Here is a 22,919-nt window from a genome sequence, read left to right as displayed (position 1 = left end):
AATGTAAAATATTACATCAAACAAATTACTAGCCACATGAAAATAAGCATATTTGTAGGATAAGAAATGAGTCTTAATGAAGGATTTAAACATTTTAATAGTTGAATCAAATCTTACATTAGTAAGTAAATTATTCCAAAGCATTAACAGAACATGCACAGCAATCAGTGGCATAGCCAGGCATCAAGTTCAGGCAAAGATAAAGAAATATACTAAATAAAATCACAGCATGAGCTGCTGATTATGTTGAGAGGTGCAATGTACTCGTACATTTTGGGTGGATGCCAGACAGTAGCAGAAGTGATAATATTCACATTTTTTAAATTTATTTAATCATTTAAGGCACAGTATACTGGCAACCGATCTTGCAATCTTAACAACATTACCATAAAATACCTTTATGACGGTTCCACTGAAAATAATTTAAAATAAGACAGTAGTAATAGGGGAAATGACATTGAATCTTATAAAACCATAATCACTTTCTATAAAGGTCACATGTATAATAAACTATGAACATATTCATATCATGTTATAATGCATTCATAAGGCAATATACATATTGTTATAATTATTTCTGAAAAAAGTATTACACTTCATAACTATCCTTATTATGCATCTAATAAGGATAGCTATAAAGTGCAATACTTTTTACTCTGTTATATCAAGTCATTACACATATGGCCTTCAAAGAAGGTGTTAGCACCAGAATTACCCTTCTTTTTCTCCTTTTGCATTAAACCTAAAACAGCTTTCATATAGAAACAGGAAAAATGCCCAATTCTGATTGGTTCATCCTGTTTCTCCCCATAGCAGCTGGTAGACAATACATTTTATTAATTTATTTATGCATTTGCATTTGGTAGCTGTTAATGCAAACTCTCACTACACGGTCCAAAGAGGTGTCGATGCAAGTGAAGAAGGCCATCATTAGGCTGAAAAAAACAAAACAGACCCATCAGAGAGATAGCAGAAACTTTAGGAGTAGCCAAATCAACAATTTGTTATATTCTTAAAAAGAAGGAATGCACTGGCGAGCTCAGCAACACCAAAAGGCCTGGAAGGCCACTAAAGTGGATGTTCGCAGAAATTTTTCCTTCAAGAACACTCTGGAGGAGGTAGGCGTGTCACTGTCAAAATCTACAATCGAGAGATGCCTTCACGAATGTAAATACAGACGGTTTACCTTAAGATGAAACCACTGGTAACACTCAAGAGCAGAGAGGCCAGATTAGACTTTACTGAAAAAAAAACTCTAAAAAAAGCCTGACCAGTTCTGATGCAAGAGTAACTTGTACGAGAATGATGGGAAGAGAAGAGTATGGAGAAGGAAAGGAAGGGCTCATGATCCAAAGCATACCACATCATCTGTTAAACATGTGAATTGTTATGGCATGGGCATGTTTGGATGAGAATGGAACTGGGTCACTGGTGTTGTTTGATGATATGACTGCTGATAGAAGGAGCAGGATGAATTCTGATATGTATAGAGTTTTACTTTCTGCTCAGATTCAGTCAAATGCTGCAAAACTGATAGGACAGCACTTCACAGTACAGATGGATAACAACCCAAAACATACAATGAAAGCAACCCAAGAGCTTGGAAATGGAACGTTCTTAAATGGCTGAGTCAGTCACCTGACCTCAACCCAACTGAGCATGCTTTACACTTACTGAAGACAAAACTGAAGGCAGAAAGACCCACAAACAAGCAGCAACTGAAGGCGGCTGCAATAAAAGCCTGGCAAAGCATCTCAAGGGAGGAAACTCAGCATGTGGTGATGTCCATGGATTCCAGACTTCAGGCAATCATTGACTGCAAAGGATTTGCATTCAAGTATTAAAAATAATCCTAATATTTATGATTATGTTAATTTGCCAATTACTTTTGAGCCTGTGAATATGGAGGGACTAAAAAATGAATGTAATTCCTAAGCAGTTAATGCAATATTTTTGTTAAACCTCTTGAATTAAAGCTGAAAGTCTACACTTCAATCACATCTTGATGGCTTCATTTTAAATTCATTGTGGTGGTGTACAATTATGAAAATTGTGTCACTGTCCAAATACTTATGGACCTGACTGTATATTCAAATGATATTAAATTTGACCATTTAGTGACAGTTTTATACAGAAGGCCTCAGTACAGGCCTACAGGTTAAAACCCACTTCTATAGCACACTTACAGCGTTATAGCAGTTGACAGACTGCATGGTAATATGTATGAAGTGTGAATTCTTCCAGGTCACATTTTATGAATGTGACAGTGACCTTGTTTGCTAATTAGGAAGAGTCTTTTTTTGTTATCCACTTTTATTTCAGTCACCCTTGAGTATAATGTGTGGTTTATACTCATCTTCTTGGTGATGATTTATTTAATCTCCACATTCTCAGCATGTGAGAAGGAGATTAAGCTCAAGTTCACTTTACTCAACATTCCTCTTGTGATTTATTGACATAATCTACTTCTTTGGCCATTGTTTAGCCAGTATCACAAATAACTACACATAAATATTTCAACTTTTCTAACCCTATAAAACAGAGAATATTAAGAACATCCATTAACAGTGATCCAAATTTGTGCCAACATCTTCCTAATTAGCAAACAAGCCGCATGTGAACTCATTGAGATGTAATTTGTGCACATTGTGCTGACATTGGCTAGATGTGTGTTGTGCTAGCTGGGCTGTTATCCTCACATGCCCTGGGGCACAGGAGACAAGCACATGAGTCTGACCATGTGTTTCACTAAAGTCCAGTTTGTTTCAGTATCCTGCTCCATAGAGAGCTAATGCTCAAACAGTCATTGAGTCATTGGGGAAAACTCGAGCAGATTGGTTAGCCCGGTCCAGGCTGTCTCAGGTCTGTGGACATATGCTGCTTTTGGTTTAACTGTGTTACTTCCTTTGGTCTAACTTTGTTTTGGGAAATACTGGGGACAAGAATAATGACGGTGAGGAAAATAGCATTTTAGTCATCCATATCCAATGAGTCTGACAGAATAAGAAACCAGCATGAAAAATCCACACCACTTTTTTAAACACTTCCTACATGATTTATGTTTTTAGTTTATTTTCTTTTTCCTAAGTTAGAAGAACTTTTTTATTTGTCACATATACATTACATCACAGTGAAATTCTTTTCTTCCAGCTGGAGTCAGAATGCAGGCTCAGCCATGATACAGCGCCCCCGGAACAGAGAGGGTTAAGGGCACACCAGTGGTAGTTTGAACCCCCGACCTTCCGATCAGTAACCCAGAGTTTATCATCTGCTTTGTGATCATTATGACTATGACGAACTCAAGCGGCTTGCAGAACTCGAGCCCTGACCTCAACCCCACTGAACACCTTTGGGATGAATTGGAACGCTGACCTCCTCGCCCGACATCAGTGCCTGACCTCACTAATACTCCTGTGGCTGAATGAGCACAAATGAGCCATACTCCAAAATCTAGTGGAATGCCTTCCCAGAAGAGTGGAGGTCATTATAACAGCAAAGAGGGGACTAAATCTGGAATGGGATGTTCAAAAAACACATATGGGTGTGATTGGTCAGGTGTCAACTTACTTTTGGCCATATAACGTATGTTAGAAGCTTTGTAATAAAATAAGTGAAAATGCTCCAAAATAGGATAGGGTTCTAAAGTTTAACATTACTTATGGTTTATTATTGCAGAATGTTATTCTTTGATAGTGTTTCTAAAACACTTTTCATTCTCCTGTATGATTTATTATTAGTACCTTTAAAACTTAGAGCGACCATTTTATGCTGTATTTGCTATTGACTCCACTATGAGAGGATAAGAATTATTTAACTTGTCAAATGATTTTCATACTTTTACTTATAAGATCTCTAACATCTGCTCCAAGGACGAAGTCTTACACGTGTTGCTGATGCCAAAGTGACACATTCAACAGGAAATTCTTTCCATCCTGAAGAGTGATTGGAGGCAGATGAAGCCCCATCAGTCTGTGTTTTGGCCCTGTCCATGGCTGGGGAGCCACGATTGCTCCGGACCTCTTTGATCACCCTGAAACTGCTCCTGGAATAGTGTGTGTCAGCTTGTGGCGTTTTGTCATATTCTCCCCTGACACTTTCATTAAATCTATGGAGGGATTGTTGACATTTCCATCATGGGCGGTGACACCTGCAGAAAACAAACTCGTTTGTGTTGACGGATGGGCGTGTAATTGAGATCATTATGACTTTCACAGGGAGAAGATACATGACGATCTCCACTCGGCATGTCGCTGACTACTGGTCTGATGAAAATGTGACTAAATTGACTTGTCTCTCATTTCAATTCATGCAACAGTTTAAAGATAACGTTTTCTTTCTATTTCTCATTTCTCTCTCCCTCTCTCTAACACATTTCTACCTCCCCTCTCCGCTCATATAACCTCCGACAATTTAATATTTTCCAGAAATGCATTAAGGAAACAACACTGAGGTTTAATCTAAATAAATTGCTCCCAGTTGGAAGGCAGTAATAATGGTAGGCAATAATCTAGCAGTCTGTGAGGAGAAATTGAAGGATGTAAATAACCTCTCTGCTTGGTGCTCTCTTCTTTGGTGTCATGGGGAAACATTCTCAACTTAAGCACCACCAAAAATTATACCTGAAGAGGCCATGCAACCACATTACTTCTGTAAGGGAGGGTTATTCACTGTCACAACATGCTTATAGTACCAGTAATAATGGGTTCCCAGTCCCGCTGAGCCTGCTAACATGACAAGCATGGCAAATGGCATCTTGTTACCCCCTAACACGCTCAAACACCACAATATCTACACATAATCACCAACAGAGCATCTCAATAAAGTGACAGACAGCTATTTCCAGTAGATCAGGGCTGAAATATGATTTGAAAGGCAGCAGGTGACACAGTTTAATTGCTCTGAATAATTTGAGCTCATTTTTGGAAGATTCTTTGTTCAGGTTAGTTAGTTTCATAGTTAACACTTCAAAAGAAACAAAGAGGTGCTAATCTGAAAAGGTGTTTCTGTATTGCTAATTTTTAAGAAAAACATTTCCGTTCTTATCGGTGAATCTGAAATTAGGAACGACTTGCGCTCAATGTTTTAATGACTTCTTGTGAAGATATATTTTAGTCATCTGGGATTTGTTAAGTTGATACTTGGTTATTTGGTTACTGCGAATAAAATGTCTTGATAGTTTAAACTAGGGGTTCTTGAACATTTTTTTTTTTTTTTTTTTGCAGCCAGGGTCCCCTTTAAGTGTAAAATAAATTCCATTGAGCACTTCGGGACAGGTTTATTTTATAAAGATCATTTAACTATTTAAATATTAGTCTTTTTATTTTGTGTACATACTGTACATTCTATGGCCAAAAGTATCTGGACACCTGACCATCATACCCATATGTGGGAAGGCATTCCACTAGATTTTGGAGTGAGGCTATGGGGATGTGTGTTCATTCAGCCACAACAGCATTAGTTAAGCAAGACACTGATGTCAGGTGAGGAGGTCTGGCACATAGTTGGTGTTTCAGTTCATTCCAAAGGTGTTCATTGGGGTTGAGGTCAAGGTTCTGTGCAGGCCATTCGAGTTCTTCCACACCAAACTTGACAAACCATGTCTTCATGGACCTTGCTTTGTGCACAGGGGTATTGTCATGCTGGAACAGGTTTGGGCCTCTTAGTTCCAGTGAAGAGAATTTGTTTTGCTACAACATATAAAGACTATTGTGTCCTTCCAACTTCCAGTTTGAGGAAAGCCCACGTATGGATTTGATGGTCAGGTTTCCACAAAACTTCAGCCATACTGCATAGTGTATTTTACTGTACTATTTGTATAATGAAAATCTGGCTATTTATTGAAACCATTAAGTTTTTATTCTTGAACTTTCCATTCATAGAACAAATTAACATTAGACATTATTTAGATATGGATTAAACTCATTCAATTCAAGGAACCATTCAAATAGGCTAATAACTATGAGAACTCAATAATAAATATAATACATCTGATGAACTTGGGTTGTAATTTACACCACTGTAATAAAATTCATATTGAAGATCCCTTGGCTATACTTCAGAGACCCCGAACCTCAGTTTGAGAACCATGGGTTTGTATTATTATTATTGAAGATTTAGATTAGTTCTCTAAAGATCTGAGTTACAGTGAGATCCAAAAGTCTGAGTCACAAGTGAAAATGCTTCTATTTTTTATTGTTTTAATTTAAAACGATTTTCATTACAAATTTTATTATTGACAACAATGTGAATGAAAAGTAGAGTCTTTGAAATATTTACATGAATTTCCATGTTTCTCAGCATTTGCTATGTCCCCTTTTTACTTTAGTGACAGCGTGCACTCGAGCTGGCATGGACTCCACAAATTTGTGCACAATCTTATGATTCATTTTGGATCAAACACATCAGAGTGTCATCTGACCACATGCATGCATGGTATCTTGCTTGTTGAAAGATAATGATCAAGAGAGCGGTGTAAAAGAATATCCAAAACATTAGATGTACCATGTACCGCCATAAAGGCCATCATCGACGAATAGTGAAAATAGAGCACTACAGTGACATCACCAAGAACAGGACATCTCTCCAAAATTTATAAAAGAACAAGACAAAAATGTACCAGGGAGGCTGTCAAAAGACCTACGGCATCATTAAAGGAGCTGCAGGAACATCTGGCAAGTACTCTCTGCATGTGACAACTATTTCTCATATTCTTCACATGTCTGGACTATGGGGTAAGGTGGCTATATGGAAGCCCCTTCTCACAAAAAACATCAGAGCCCAACTAAATCACCCCAAATCATGTGACAAAATGTGTTACTGTCTGATGAGACCAATTCCAAAAGGTAGAATAATTCCATAATTCCAAAAGGTATGTTTTGGTGCAAAAAAAAAAATCACATCACCAAAAGAACACCATATCCATGCTGAAGCATGGTGGTGGCAGCATCATGCTTTAGGGCTGCTTTTCTTCAGCCAGAACTGGGGCTTTTATCAAAGTGGACGGAATTTCACCTTTCAGCATGACAATGACCCAAAGCATACATCAAATCAACAGAGGAATGGCTTAACCAAAAGAAGATCAATGTTTCTGAATGAACTAGCCAGAGCCCAGACCTAAATCCAAATAAAACTCTGTGGGGTGACCTGAAGCTGGCTGTGCAGAGGAGATTTCAATTTGATGGATCTGGAATGGTTTTGCAAGAAAGAGTGGGAAAATAGTGCCAAGCCAAGATGTGCCACACTGATAGACTCTTACCCAAAAAGATTGAGTGGTGTAATAAAATAAAAAGGTGCTTCAACAAAGTATTTGTTTAGGGGTGTGCACACTTATGCAACCAGTTTATTGTAAGTTTTGTATCTTTCCTTTTTTCACATTGGGAGTGGAAAAAGTTCTAACATGATTTATCTTGATTTCATTATTTACATCACAAAACCTTGACATTTTAACAGGTGTGGGTAGACTTTTTATATCCATTGTCTATACAATTTGTTGATTAACTCACATGCATTTAAAGATTGCAATTATTATTACAAATGAATTCCCAAGCCACTCCATTCTTCAAATTCATGCATAATTATATTTACTTCATACAAAACAAAGGGTGGTCATGTACAATGTAGTCTGTGTATTTTTTAAAATGACTTTTTATATATTTCTCTTTGATGTTACATTGCATGATATTTGATTTGTCTGGGCTTCATAGACACGCACAGATAAATGGATCACAGTGGAAACATATTTGCTTGATAGCCAGGGTGTTTGCAGTCTTTCTCTCTCTGTGTCTCTCTCTCATAGGTCATTAGAATATCAGTAGCACATGCAGCTGCCTCTGACAGCTTTACAAATTAGGTCCAAAAGGCTTTCAGCTAAAATGTGGAGTCATGTGCTGCAAATGTGGACATGAAAAGACCCTTCGAATGCCAAACCACTTCCTGCGCCTATTATTTCTCTCTTGTGCTTATACCAGAGCTCTTCTGCTTAATGTTTAAAAAGTCTTAAAGAACTAAAAAAAAACCTCTCTTTCATATACACACTCTGTAATTTGCATATCCATGTTGTTTTGCTGCATGAGGCAGGCCAGCATTTGTGTGGTTATGTATACATGGGTGTTCTCTTCTCTATGGCCATAGGAAGAGACAGAATGAGATTCTCCTAGGGAGAGTGTGTTGGTTTAGCGGGCTGTTTTTCCTCCAGCCTGCTGAGTCCCCTGCTGGGACGACTACAGAAACTCAGCTCAGGTAGAAACATCCACGCAGGGCACTCGTCGCCCTCCGCCTCCTCCTGCCTGCTATTGACTTCACCCTGAGGAGTGAGGAGTGCCAGGCAGGGCTCGGGCACCAGACGCTCCACCAGGAAAGAAACAAATCAGCTGAAGGATACAGTATGGTACTGCGTTGCCAAGCAACTGCGTTAGAACTACATTCATTACTGGGAACATGAACACATTAACACTAGAGGGTTGCTCTGTCTGGATTTTTTTTTTCTTTCAGTATCTTTCATCCTATCTCGTCTTCTCTTTCAGTCTCTTTATGTCTCTTTTTCCTGTCATTTTTATACATCTTTTTTAGCTCTTTTCTTTTTTTTATTCCTCCCTCACATAATTAAGAACATAGTCTCACAACTGCAAATTCATACAATTCATGAATTCGTGTAATGCAACTTGGTTGAAAGTTTGAATTGGGTTTCTATCAAATTAAGTTTAAGGCCAGAACAACATTAAAATAAACAAAAGTGCTGCTTAAAATTCTTATGAATTTTGCATGAGAGTAGGTTATTTAAGGTATGCCATAAGCAGGTTTAAAACTGAGTTGATTTATGTGACCAGAAAGTAGAGCTGTAGTACTGTATAATTTGATATATGTGTAAATCATAGCATGTAATAATAATAATAATAATAATAATAATAATAATACAATTTAACTGCTTTATGGAGAAGTGCTTTCATTATAAAATCGTAGATTCAGTCAAGTTATTTCTTAACTGCTGTAGATGTAACTTTTGTCATTAAAACAAAATGTGCTCATCAGTTTAAATGGATTGCTTTGACGTGTATCTTTGTCATAGAAAAAATCTAAATATATATATTTGATATATTTTTATATACAACAAGCCTATTGAATTCTCGGATCTGATTGGTCAGAAGGTGTGGACAGTAATTCTGGCTTGTACTGGAGGATGCTACACATACGGCTAATAATAAACAGATTTAAAAATGTGTTGTTTTTAACAAGGGAATATGTCATAAAATAATCACTGACATGGTGAAGCTTTCTGTAAGGAGACATTTATTTAACGTTTCTAGAAGGAGTCAGTGTCAGCGCTTTTTAAAGGTCGCTAAGTTTTCCAGCTTGAGAGAGTCTTCAGAACAGAGCAGTGTGGCTTTCTGGTTTCTCTAAAACAGGACAAGCTGTGTTTTTTGTCTTATTAACTTCAGGAGAGAGGGAAAAAAACAGGTCAGTGAGGGAAAGATGTTTATAGCTGTAGAAAGAATAATTGATAACAGGGACTGATCTGTTTTGTGGATGTTCCACATTAAAAAGAACTGTGAACTGATAAAAAGTATGACGTCGTTCTTTACTTAATAAAACATTGTTTTGTGTTGACAAATGTCTTATGGTATAAGAGGAATAAAACACTTCAGAACATGCTGTTATTGGAAAATAATCAACTTCAGGGTGACTCTATATCACACCACTCTGTCATTGATTAGTTTCCTATAATCATATGCCCCATCATATTTTATATCTTACATACATTCTTTTAATTCCAAATCTGAAAACCAACCAATTGTAGTTAGGCGGGAGCTGATATATCAAAATCTGTTTTAATCATATTTTCATTATATCCATGTTGGTAACTTCATATATTAATGTAAATGTAATGGTCCTGATCCCACACTGTTGTTGCTAATGAAAGAAGTAGAGCTCCTTCACCTCCTAAATCCCAGTTTAACCCTATGACCTATTGTCATGACCAAACTAAACTATGTGTTTCACATTTATCTAAAAGGCAAGATGTTACAATCCATGTTTCTTTCTTCCACATGAACACTTCTGAAAAGTTGATGGAACATGTTGTTCAGAGAGAGAGAGAGAGAGAGAGAGAGAGAGGGAGGGAGGAAGAAAGGGGCTTTTGGTGTACAGACACTGATACTGCTCTTTACTGCTTACACGCTCGATTTAGCCAATAGCAAATTTTATCTGCCTTTTTAAAGCTGATATTCTTCTGCACCATACAAGCTGTGCTTCAACAGTGTCTTCCTTAAAAAGAAAATATTTGCAACAAGAGTCACAATGACAGTTTTACAGTATATTTTATACTATTCATTGCTTGCTTTATTTTCCCAATTAAATCCAAGTGATAGGATCTTTCTGTTAAACCCCTGAGTGTTTTATAAGTGCTTCCTTTAATCATAAAGTCTGTCCTATACTCATCCCAGCATGCTTAATCACAATATCTTCACACTGAACACCAATTCAACACACTTCATACTGTTTCCCTTGACTCTTTTACACCTGTTTACAGTATAATTTAAATTCCTGCTATCTGCTGTCACCCAGAAGAGGATGGGTAAGTCTGGTTTGAGTCCGTTTCCTCTCAAGGTTTCTCTCTCATGATGTTTTTCCTTGCCACTCTGACCTCTGGCTTGCTCGTTATGGATCTAAATCTATATCTGGGTTTCTGTAAAGCTTCTTTGGGACAATATCTATTGTAAAAAGTGCATTGAATTTAATGTAATTGAATTGAATTGAACTGATAGCGTGATATAAAGCATTATGACAAGTAAATGACAGTTTCCTAGTTCAGTTCCTAGGTGTACTTTACCGCCATGATGTCAGACTTTAATAAGTCATGTGTGGCTGAAAAGAGAATTCACTCTGAACAGACAGCAAATGGTCGATTTATTTCTCAGTATTTCACAAAGGAGTGAGATAATAGTAATATTTCATAACCATTGTTAACATTCCTCATCCCTGACCACTTTTAACACAGCCATAAAAGTAAAAAGGAAAGAGTCAGGATCTCTTACATGATTAAAATCATGATCTTTTTTTGTAGTATCACATGTTTAACATCTTTTTATCAAATAATGTAGCTTGCTAGATAAAATCTTAGAAGACACAAAAGATCCCTGTCCTTTATTAAGAATGTTTTTTTTTCCTTCCTTCCTTATCACATAGCTGTAGCCTTTACTGAAGACCATACTGCATGCATAGAGTATGAACCCTAAGCCCTGCTTAATCATATGTATTCATGATCCGTTTGATCATCGGGCTTCAGATCAGATTCAGCTTTACAATGGACAAAGGGTGATAAAGAAGGCTAATCAGTAGTAAAAGCAGCTTGTTAAGTAAGAACAAGAGAATAAAGATCATAACTGCAGTCTCCAATCCATTTAGCATATTGAATACCACATTATTATACCATAATATCTACAAAGGGTCATATTGAGAAATTTGGACATTGTGCACATGGGTCTTCAGACCTCAATATTATCAATGTTATCAGTATTATCAATCTAACTGTTGCTCAGTTACTTACATTGTGAGTTTCTCATATTCAGGCCTTGAACTTGAACTAGAACTTGAACTAGAATGCCACTTGAGGTCCATATTAATGCTGCATTTGACTTGCGTCAAAACTCGGAAGTACACAATTTTCAACCTCTGTGCCATCGAGCTACTAAGTGGGAAAAACTCATGAATGCCTCCAGGTTCATCTTGTGTTAGCAAACAAGCTAGCCAGCTAACTGTGATGTGACGTATATTTACCTCCTTAAAACAGCAATCTGTATAGTCAGTGTCATAGATTTTGCAAGATTTGTTCGTATGTTGATTGATCTAAAGTAAATACTTGTGTATATAGTATAACTCATTTAAAGGTAAGAAGTGTTACTTTGTTTACTGTTAAGCAGCCATGTTGATTTAAAGTCACTTGCTGAACTCAGGGTTGAGGAGACCATCCCATGTTTAAGAAAAGGAATTCCAAGTTGAGGGAGTTTTCTGTGTTTTTTTTTTCCTAGTCGAGTTTTAAAAGAAATAATCTTTTATATACCTGTCCACTTTTCTGCTTCACCCCTATAAATATTTTTCCCTTCTTTTTGTAGTTCATCATTCTACATTTACATAGTAAATGTAATCTTTTTTTTTTTTTTTTTTTTTTTTGATCTGCTTCTCCATTTTTATTAGGACCTGCCATATATTACTGTGATGTCAGACTCAGTTAATGTACTATTATAAGGTGTAATGTTTTTATTACGATTATATATCATCCTCATTCTCGCCATACTAGGCTACTATGAGACGATTTAAATCGAGATTACATTTAAATCCTGCCAATGTCTCATTTGCATATAATCATAATATTCTTGACATTATTTTTAATTACATAATACATTACAGTGGCACAGAAGTTCAAAACACATTAACAAACAAACAAACAAAAAAAAAACACAACAGCAAATCCGAAAGCACAATAACATTAACTGAAAGCAGAAAAGATGGATCCTCATTGAACATCACATGTCACTGATTGGACATAGCTTATTACTATCACAAGAAAAAAGAATTTTTTTCTTGCTTTTTCAATCTGTTATTTAGTTAACCTAGCAAAAATGAAGTTACGTATGTTACTATAGTGAAGAATTTGTTTTGAATGACCATATTCAATGTCATATTACCTGTAACGTAAATTTGAAATCGTTCCTAAAAAACATCATAAATGCATGAAGATTAAATTAGGCTCATATTTCTGTAAAAGTCCTCCAGCTCTCAGACTAACACACCCTGTAGCCAACGAGGATGTGATGTTCAAAAAGGACTTACCCTTACTGTTTTGTTTTCTGTTTATGTTGATGTGATTTCACATTTGCTGCGTTTTTGTTGCTGCGGTTTTGCTTTTGTTTTTGCTTTTGTGTTTTTGGTTGTGTTTTTTGATTTTGTTGTTCTATTTTTATTTGCTGTCAGTGTATTCTGATTTGTCATTGTGTTGTTGTTTGGTTTGTTTTCCACAAAAAAGCCACCATAAAGAAATAGATAAAAGTCTATTTTTTATGCTTTTATTGCAATTGGTGGGTTAAATTAAAATATATATATATATATATATATATATATATTTTTTTTTTCAGTAGGTTTAATCAAGAAAATCCTACCAACCTTGGAGGCGTGAACTATTTCAGTAATTTCAGAAATCTGAATGTGCCACACAGAAAATGAAGTTAAGTGTGGATGCATATCTTGACATATCTTTTGAAACTGGCTGACCTAACTTGCCAAATCTGAATGCTGTCTGAAATAATAGTTATTAAAAGCTTCTGTTAATATGGCAGTACGTATCACAGTTCTGTAGTCCATTAGTGAATTGGAACTGCATGAAATGTGCAGGCTTATACATGCCAAATGTGCAGAAAAGCTCAAGAGGTCCCTCATCTTCCATGCAGACTTTTAAAAATCCAGAACATACAAATATATCTTGAAGCCTTTATATTACCATGAAAATATAAGCACATTAACTGTGACTTTTAACGTACTTCTGAAGGATAGAGGAAATCAATTTTTTTCACCTCCTTCCTCTAAGTGTTTTTCAGGCACACTGCCTAATCATAAAGGCATTACTTTTATTGGTAAGTTGTGATTAGAGGGAAGGAGAGAGAGAAACAACAACAACAACAACAACTGCACAGCAATCCAAGTATATTTCTCCCTTTGTTTTTTATCTTAGATCTCTTGGCAGGCATAATTAGGAAGTAAGCTGCCCTTGACAGTTCATTTTTGCGCAGTTGTTATATTGTCGTTTAATCATTTTCAGGTGAAGATAGTGGACACTAATCACAGGAAATTGTATAGGAGCAATGACCCAAGCTGTAATACCACATCACTGAAGGAAACCTGAGTCATTGCCACAATCTGGGGTTTATTGTGTGAATCTCTAGTGCTTCAAGCTGGGGAATTCAATGGCTGACATTTTCAAGTAATTTTCTTGTAATTTTGATAAGTAAATAGAATAAGCAGCTTTTCAAAGCAACACTTGTCAGATAAGAAAATAAATGTACTGCAGACAAGAGTCCACTAGACACTGCTTAGACTTAGACACAATGTGATAAGCTTTGAAATAGCTCCTTCAAGTCATTTAATTTAAGTGCAGGCATTTATATTTGAATAAAGCTTAAGTATGTTTACATACATACATTACTAATACTTTATTAGTAATCACTTTTAATATAAACTATTATTACTTATTACTAACATACATTAGCAATAAGTAATGACAGTTTAGACTGAATTTGATCTGAGGTTATATATATATTTAGGATAGTCACACATATATGCAATGAGTGGTGTTTCAAACTTAACTGCATGGGGATGCTGTATTGCAAAAATTATTTGCACCCTTGCAATTAAGATTTTGTGAAGCTTTCCATAGATAGAATAAGAGCAATGAGCCTATTTCTGTAATGTGCAATAAGTTTGCCAAGGCTTAACCTCCTGGCAGAGATAACCAATTTATTTCCTAAAAGCACCTTGGCAGAATTGAAATGCCATCAGTCTTCACTAGAGCCTCCACTGCACTGATTCCCAAACAACCCCAAAGCTTCAATGATCCACATCCATATTATACAGAGGTTATCAAGTATTTTTTATTTTCTTTCTTTTGTATGCCATTCCCATTATCAACCCTACATTATATCTGTAATATCTAAACAAACAAGAAGACTATTACTGTAAGACTATTAGTTTATTAGATAGAACATACTTGAACACTAACTTCCGAAAAGATACTGAAGCCCTAATGTTTAATCATGCTTACAATCCTTATTTATTACTGTGAGCACAAGACTTAACTCTCCCTCATCTTAAACAGCAGATGAAATACTGTGCTCAGGCATTCAAATAATGAAATTACTACAAATTTTCTTTGAAAAAACAAAAGTGAAAAATAAACAAAATATATAAGGTGCAAGCAGCATTTTGGAGGGGGCCAAGCACCCAGACTTGGTGAGCCGCACATTCAAGGATGTGCTACAGCTGTTTCATAAGCAATCTCAGGAAAGCAGAGCCATTACTATAGGCAAAGGGATTCAACAATGATTTGTGGTTTCATGCAATTGCCAGTCCTTTATGGGAGAACAGTTTTGAATATCAGAGTTCCTTTGATTAGACAGGCCTCAAGATGATGTGAGCCAAATTTAGTGAAGATTGGACAAAATTTGGAGGAGGAGTAGCAAAATGGCACTTAGATGTAAGCATTTTTGATTGCCTCAGGATATGGTCCTGAAGATGCCGACCAAGATTTACCGAGATACAGCCTAACTTCCTGTTGGTGGCTTCGTCATCAGATCTGTTGCCACATTACGGGCAAACCATTTGAAATTTCAATTTTCTTTTGATAACTTTTATCCAGGTTGGTCTGAAGACATTGTATGCCAAATTTGGTGTTGGTTGGAAATAATTTGTAGGAGGAGTAGTGAAAAAACAGTTTTTGACAAAATCCAAGATGATCGACTCAAAGTACACTTGAATTTCAGATGTTGGTGTGTGTTCACTTCAGCATACTCCAGGGAATTATAGGAAAAAAGAACTGTGGAATTAATTCTTCAAATGATATAAGGAAAAAAAATTAAAGTTGTTACAGTTTTTGATCACAAGGTGGCACAGTAACGAAACTTCTTGGGTACATACAGGGCATAGTCCTGAAGATAATTATCAAATTTAATGATGATATGTTGACGCATTGCTGAGATACAACCTCACATGTGTTTGCATTTGCCAGCACATTACAGGAGAACGGTTTCGAATATCAGAATTCTTTTGATAAATTTTGTCCAGACAAGTGTCAAGATGATTGATTAAATGATTAAAATCAGTTTTTTAAAAAAATCCAAGATGGCTGAAAATCGAATTAGGCTTAAATTGACGAAATAGGGTGCGTTGAACCCATCTCAACCCAGGGAATCCAGGGATGCCTGACATTTAAATTTTGGACACACAGTTCAAAAGTTATAACCATAAACATACTTCAAAATTAGGCCCAAATTTGACCCTTTGGTGGCACTAGAGCTTTGGCAGCACTTGGCCCACATTTGGTCAGAATGTTCCTTAGGCCCTACCCAATCAGTGTGCCAAATTTCACAACTTTTTACCAAACGGTTCTATGGGCTGCCACCCTAGCCAGAAGAAGAACACCCTAGGCAGAAGAAGAAGAAGAAGAAAAGGTAGAATAAGCTTTTTTTTTCAGATGTGGAACAAAATAATTTGGAATGTGGAATTTTCAGTAAAGTTTAGTAAAACGTCATTAAAAATCTGAATAAAATACTGCACGTTTTATCTTATTTTAGTAGGCATTTTCATAAAAGCTGATCATAGCAATGGTGGTACTTTTATAAAGCCATTTGGCAGTTTGGCAATTCAGAGAGAATCCGGGAAATGACCGATGACTCAGACATTTAGAATAAAGATTTTAGTGGCTGTTGATTTGGATGTAAAGTAGCTGAGCTATCTACGTTACTTTTTTGTTTATATCATGGGCACGTACAAACAAAATTAGCTGTGAGAACAAATGTGATTGGCCAGACTTTCAGTAAGAGTGGGTGGGAGTGGGATTTAAAATACGATCCCACACACACCTCTAGTTTATATGATAATAAAAGGGAGAATTTTTTGCGTGAAAGGTCAGTCCTAACGTTTGACACTTGTTTATTCGTCAGTTTGATTACTCAATTATTGAAGCAGAATCCCACACACTTTATAACCCAATCCTGGCAGTGAAAGGGCCGCAGGATGATTAGTACATCTGCTGTGTTCTCCATGGAAATTCATCACTGCACAGGAAGTCTTTAGGCTTGTCATTTAGATAGAGGGGAAATATGGGCCAAGAAATATGAAGGAAAATGATTACGCACACCCAAATGTCTTATATTCGCCAGACAAAATTATTAAAAATCTCAGTCACTCCGGAGTAGTGATTGACTGAACGATGTCATATCACCTCCAGAGAGCTGCAAAAGAAGCCTTATTAAGAAACAATTTCCTTGTCACTGTCAATTAACATTACCTGACCTCCTTTCACTGCACTTTACAATCCATTTACAGTACTTTCTCTCTCTCTCTCTATTTTACTTTCTTTTTCTCTCCTCTGAAAGGTCAGTGACTAAGGCATTGAGCGTGACATATATATCTCTCCATCCATATTCTACTGTCTCTACCACGCCTTTATTGTCTGTCTGTCACATGATCTATATAAAAAACTTGTATCATCACTTATCTCTCAGAGTAGTGGCACTTTGATTGGCAGTTCATGGCTGCATGTAAGAGGGTGAGAGAGGGTGACAGAGGGGAGGAGAGAGGTGGAGAGAGACAAGCGTGTGGGCTGACTCACAGGAAAGATCTCATGTGGCCTGTCAGAGTTGTCTCACTGAGAAGTGAGATGGCAGCCCTCAGACACAGACACAGAGACTGCCTCCTCAACCAGAATACTGATCATATACACAGATACACACATCACACAACCTACCTACCGACACACACCACATACACAAACACACTCTGGCATTGTGTCAAAAAAAAAATCTGCCAGGTTGCTAAATTGACAGAATGATGCAACTTTCAGCCTGTAGCATTGTAATAATATTACTAAGCTAGATTTCATTCTTTGGCTGATACTGGATTTTCTTTGCTATCACAACCTGTCATATGCTATGTAGTAATGCTGTATATCATACCCATGTTATAAGGATAATATTTTATAGAATTCTACACATTACATACCCATGTACTTCTTCTTCATCAGCCCTTTATAGTTTTTGTTAGGGAGAATGATGATTATTTTGCAATAGTAAGCTAATAATATTGCAAAGTGCAATCGTTACATATTGCACTACTGGATTAAAGGGATATCTTCATAATATATCGGTGCACATGCATTAATAAAACATTGCCTTCTAAATTTTTTTGACAGGCTAGTCTTTAAATAAAGATTCCTTCTGATTATCATCAAAGAGAGACAGAGGAGATGATAAAAAGAGGAGGTGAAAGAAGTCATGATTAAGCTATGAAGGAGTGCAGGATCAAAGTCTGGATGTGCTAATGTGATAAAAGCAGCTTTTAACACAAGCTCTAAAGATGAAATGCATTATCTTTCTCTCACACAGAAGAGAAAATCATACTCTGTAAATGGTATTTTGCTGAACTTGTATGTTCCCATTGAAATCACCACATTGTTCTCTTTGAAATATGTGTGACAGTTTGGAAAAAAGCCATCAGGATTCTGGAAAAGAGCCAAAAAAGACAAAAGCAATCTGGTTTTTGACCAAGTTTGAGTTTTTCTGCCAATAATATACGTTGACAGATCAACTTTAAGAAAACGCAAATACTGTACAGTATATTTCACAAAAACAACATGGAAATGTTTTCATTTAGGTTATTTTCTAACCTTGCCTTGGTGTCTGCCTGAAAAAAAGATAAGGATCCAGTTTAACAAACACAGCTGTTACAAAACTGTTACACTTTAAAGTTACACTTTTAAGATAGTAGTAGTTATAATAGTGATTAGTAATTATTGAGGAACCACTATAATAACATTTGATTACTTACTGCTAAGTTAGTAAGTACTTAAGCATTAATTAAGGAACCATATCATTACCATTGACATCACTGCAGATTGGAACAGGGCTCCAAAAAAATACATTTGTACATATGTATAATAATACATAACCTAATATTACAGCACTACAGTACTCCTACTCAAAGGGAAAATCTGTTTGACACTTACACATTCGACATGGTAATATTATGACAATAACATCTAAAATCCGAAAATGAGACCAAAACCAAAACTTCTTAATGCATCCTACTCAGATATCTGCTTAAACAAGCACTCAAACACTTCAAATAATAAGAAATAAATATAATATATATAATATTGGTGGCTTTTAGATGAGTGTAGCAGCAGAAGTTTGTCATTGTCTGTCTTTGGTTGCGATGACACTAAATCAGCCATCATCACGTTATGCATTCTAAAACCTTCAATCTCAACTCATGACCAAAAAATTCTAGGTGCACGTTTTGTCTGGAACAGCGAAATCACATCGAAAATTCTACAGCGTAAAGCCACCTTAGGAGATATGCAATGGATTTAAACTAACATTGGTTTAAACTAACATCAGTATGCCTAACTGTTTAGACTCCTTGTTAGCCATCTCTCACAAGTTAGGTAAACATTGATCTCAGAAACTATTTTGATGCACTGGTGGAACCTTAAAGAAACCTGCAGAAATCTATTATTTTGCTGTATGAGGGAGACCCAAAAATGAGGGGAAATTCGAATGTGGTGTGCGCACCTAAGCGATTTTACATTGAAGTGTTTAGGCGTCTACAGGAAAGCATCAGGACAAAATTTCCGGAGAAATGATTCACCCAGAACTGGATCTTGCACCACAACAACGCGCCTGTACACACTGCACGTTCATATAGACTTTAAAAATGCCTTTGACAAAAGAAAAACATATTGAAATCATTTTCATGGCTGGATCGTGAAGCTGTCGCAAGGTTGAGAGGGACTTTAACAGGAAACATGGCAAGCACATCACACACACTGTTGCCAAACTTATTAACTATAAAATGTTTTTCTCATAGTAGAAAATGTTTCTTTGTTCCAGCTATTGTCCATCCATCAACACTAAATTATTTGACCTAATATTTTATCCTGGTATAGAAAAAAAACATAAAAGAGGATTTAGGCTGCTTTGATCTACAGCCTATGATCACTGTGTTCTATTTGATTGCAGCGGGAGCAGGGGACATATTAATTTTACTCAGCTTATACAAATGTGACAGAGTAGGGAGGTTTATTTATAATGGAAATAGGCCAACTTTCTTTCATCAACATTGCATAAAAATGTTGCAGATTATTTCTTATGCATAAAATTTGGACAGTCTAATATGTACAGTAAACTGGGATTCATCACATGTGCGCATTAATATGAAGTTATCATGCATTTGAGATGAGCAAAGAAGCTTAATAAATACCAGTTGTTCAGGCCACTGCTTGTGTAAATACAGACATGCACACAAGTATCCATTATTAGGTATCACGTAGACGTTCTTCAGATGATATGGCACAATACGTTATGATATAATCCTACAAGAAAGTGAGATAAGCCATGCTGCATTCATTAAAACAATGATTCTTTTAGCTTTTTATGGGATTTGAGTGTAATCATAAACTAACAAATGTATTAGACAAAGCAAATCAAGGCAAACAATCTGAGCACACTTTACATTTATAAGCGTATGCAGTGTTGATAAATTAGGACCCTGGGTTGGACTTTTAAAATGTATTGATGCCTAAATACTCACTAAATCTAAATATGTTCAGTAAAATATTAGCATATTCAGAATATATTTAAATACATTTTCCTGGGGAGTTCAAGAGGAGCCAGTGACACTATCGCAACAATTTTGTACCCCATGTGGCCCCACTAAATATGAATGAATATTACAGAATCCATTTCTGTAACTGGTGACATTACAAATATGAGCTGAATCTCTGAGTGAGTTGAATGGCACATGCCGTTTCAGTCATAACCATTCCTTTTCATTAAAATTGAAATGTCAAACAAATAATGATAGAACAAGTGTAGACAAATGTTGTGTAATTTCCAAGAAAATATATATGGAGCGATTTACGTGTGGCATTTTTTTTTCTTGATGCACATAGTGACAGCAAAGGACACAAAGGGTGCTGTAGGGAAAAGAGCAGCACAGTGAGATTTGTACTCCCTCCTGATAGTGGGATCTGTTACATTATACACTGCACTTATCTGTGATTAGCTAATCAGTGGAATGGTTAACAGACCTGAGCTCCAGCATGCAGGAAAATAGTCACATTATATCAAATTAGATCATAACAAAGGAAGAATAATTTAAAAACTATGTGAACTCTTCATGCTTGTGTTGCCTTCTGGCTATCCTTTTTAGTTATACTGTCATCAGTAGACCTGCTTGATCCTCCTGCTTGCACACTTCTACCATAGTGACTCTTCTGGTGTCACTGTGTCATGTTCTAGACCTGTCTGATTCATCTTGATGATGTACTCCTACTTGGAGCTTTCTGCACTTGTGACTCATCTTCTGCTGCTATGGATGATCCCACATTCATATACTAAAGATTTGCACTTCGCAAAAGCTGTTTACGCCCAAGAGTCACCCTAAGAGCTGCTGCTGTAATCATAAAGACGGTGCTGTGCTCATCTCAGGACTTTTATTCATAATATTCTCAAAACATCCTTTCAACACACTTAGTACTAGTTGATTTGACTTTTCTACACCTGTATGGAGGTGATTTCTAATTCCGCTATATGGTGTCATTCAGGAGAGGATGGGTTCCGTTTTGAGTCTGGTTCAGTGGTTGCCAGTGTCACATCTGGCTTGCTCATTAGGGATCTATTAGAGATTAGAGATCAATTAGAGATACATCTGTACATCTGGATTTCTGTAAAGTCAATTAAACGTTTATTGAATCAAACCTGCATGCAAACGGGAAAGTGTGTGCATGAGTTATTAACATATATATATATATATATATATATATATATATATATATATATATATATATATATATATATATATATATTTTTTAATTTATTTATTTTTTTAAGCAGCAAAGTATTTGAACAGTATCTTTAAAAAGGAACAGTCTTTTCTGTATTGTACACTGAATACAAACATTTTACTGATGTATTCTGAATATGTTGCAGCCCAACCCTGATAAATATTTTTTTTCTCAGTGTCTCAAAGCTCTTTGAATAAATATGAAAGTAGCATGAATAAAAAAAAAGTAATGAAAAAAACGAGTCACCATACAGATTAAATGATTCGGTCTCTTTGGAATAATCGTGTTGCCCACAGGCACACCACAAGAAGAGATATACACACAATTAAATAATGGCAACTACCTGGGGGAGGATTTGAATGGATTATGTATATCCTCGCTCTGGTAACTCCCATTAAAACATGCCGGATGGCAAACACCTTGAGGGGGGCTGATCACAGGGAAACAAACTTCCTTCACCATTAAAATATAGCCTGGAATCTTCTGAAACTTCCAAATTTCACAGCCTGGAACAACACCTCCCCCTCCCCTTCTTTAATCTTTTCCGTTCTGTGATTTGGTGTGTTTGCAGCTTTTATTGGGAAATAGTAAGACGCAGCAGGAGGTGGGGGAAGATGAAGCACTTTTACAAGTCTGTAAATCACTGCTGCTGTGAGAAAATTTGGATTAAATACAGAGAGAAGACGGGAACATGTGCCATGGACTGAGTGCATCCATGCTTGATGACCTATGTGTGAGAAACATAAGGGGTCTGCATGGAAAGCCCTGAGGACACATACACACTCTCACACACACACTCACACACACACACATGTATGCACCAGATTTAGTTCCCAAGCATACTAGCCTTTAACATTACCACTGAAGTATAGTGGAGTGAGAATGACACAGTTCTGCAGTGACCTGCAGCCAATTGTACTATTTAAACATAAGTTCAGTAGTCAGTCAATGTGTAAAGTCTGAGCGCTACCATATGTTGACAGTAGTTAGTTTAAATCTAGCGCAATGTAGAATTTCAGTTGCAGCACAGACACTTTGTCATAACTAGTGGTGCAATAAGTGAATAAATAAATAAAGTGTATAAGTTAAAACGTTGTCACACCAACTGATGTACTTCATGATCACCAGCCAATCAGAAACATGATCTGACACACTGAGACACAGGGAAACAGTTAGCATCTGTCTTTCTCATTTACGTCAATCAAAGTCTCTCTGTCAATGTTTTTTCCCCCCCAATAAACTGTTTGCCTGTTCTGTTTGCCTCTCGTGCAACAATGGCATTTCAGTAACCATAGCAACAAAGGATAATAAA

This window comes from Pangasianodon hypophthalmus, chromosome 8 (genome assembly GCF_027358585.1).
Source record: "Pangasianodon hypophthalmus isolate fPanHyp1 chromosome 8, fPanHyp1.pri, whole genome shotgun sequence".
Classification (NCBI taxonomy): domain Eukaryota; kingdom Metazoa; phylum Chordata; class Actinopteri; order Siluriformes; family Pangasiidae; genus Pangasianodon; species Pangasianodon hypophthalmus.
The sequence above is the reverse complement of the archived record's forward strand: the minus strand, read 5'-3'. Positions refer to the sequence as shown.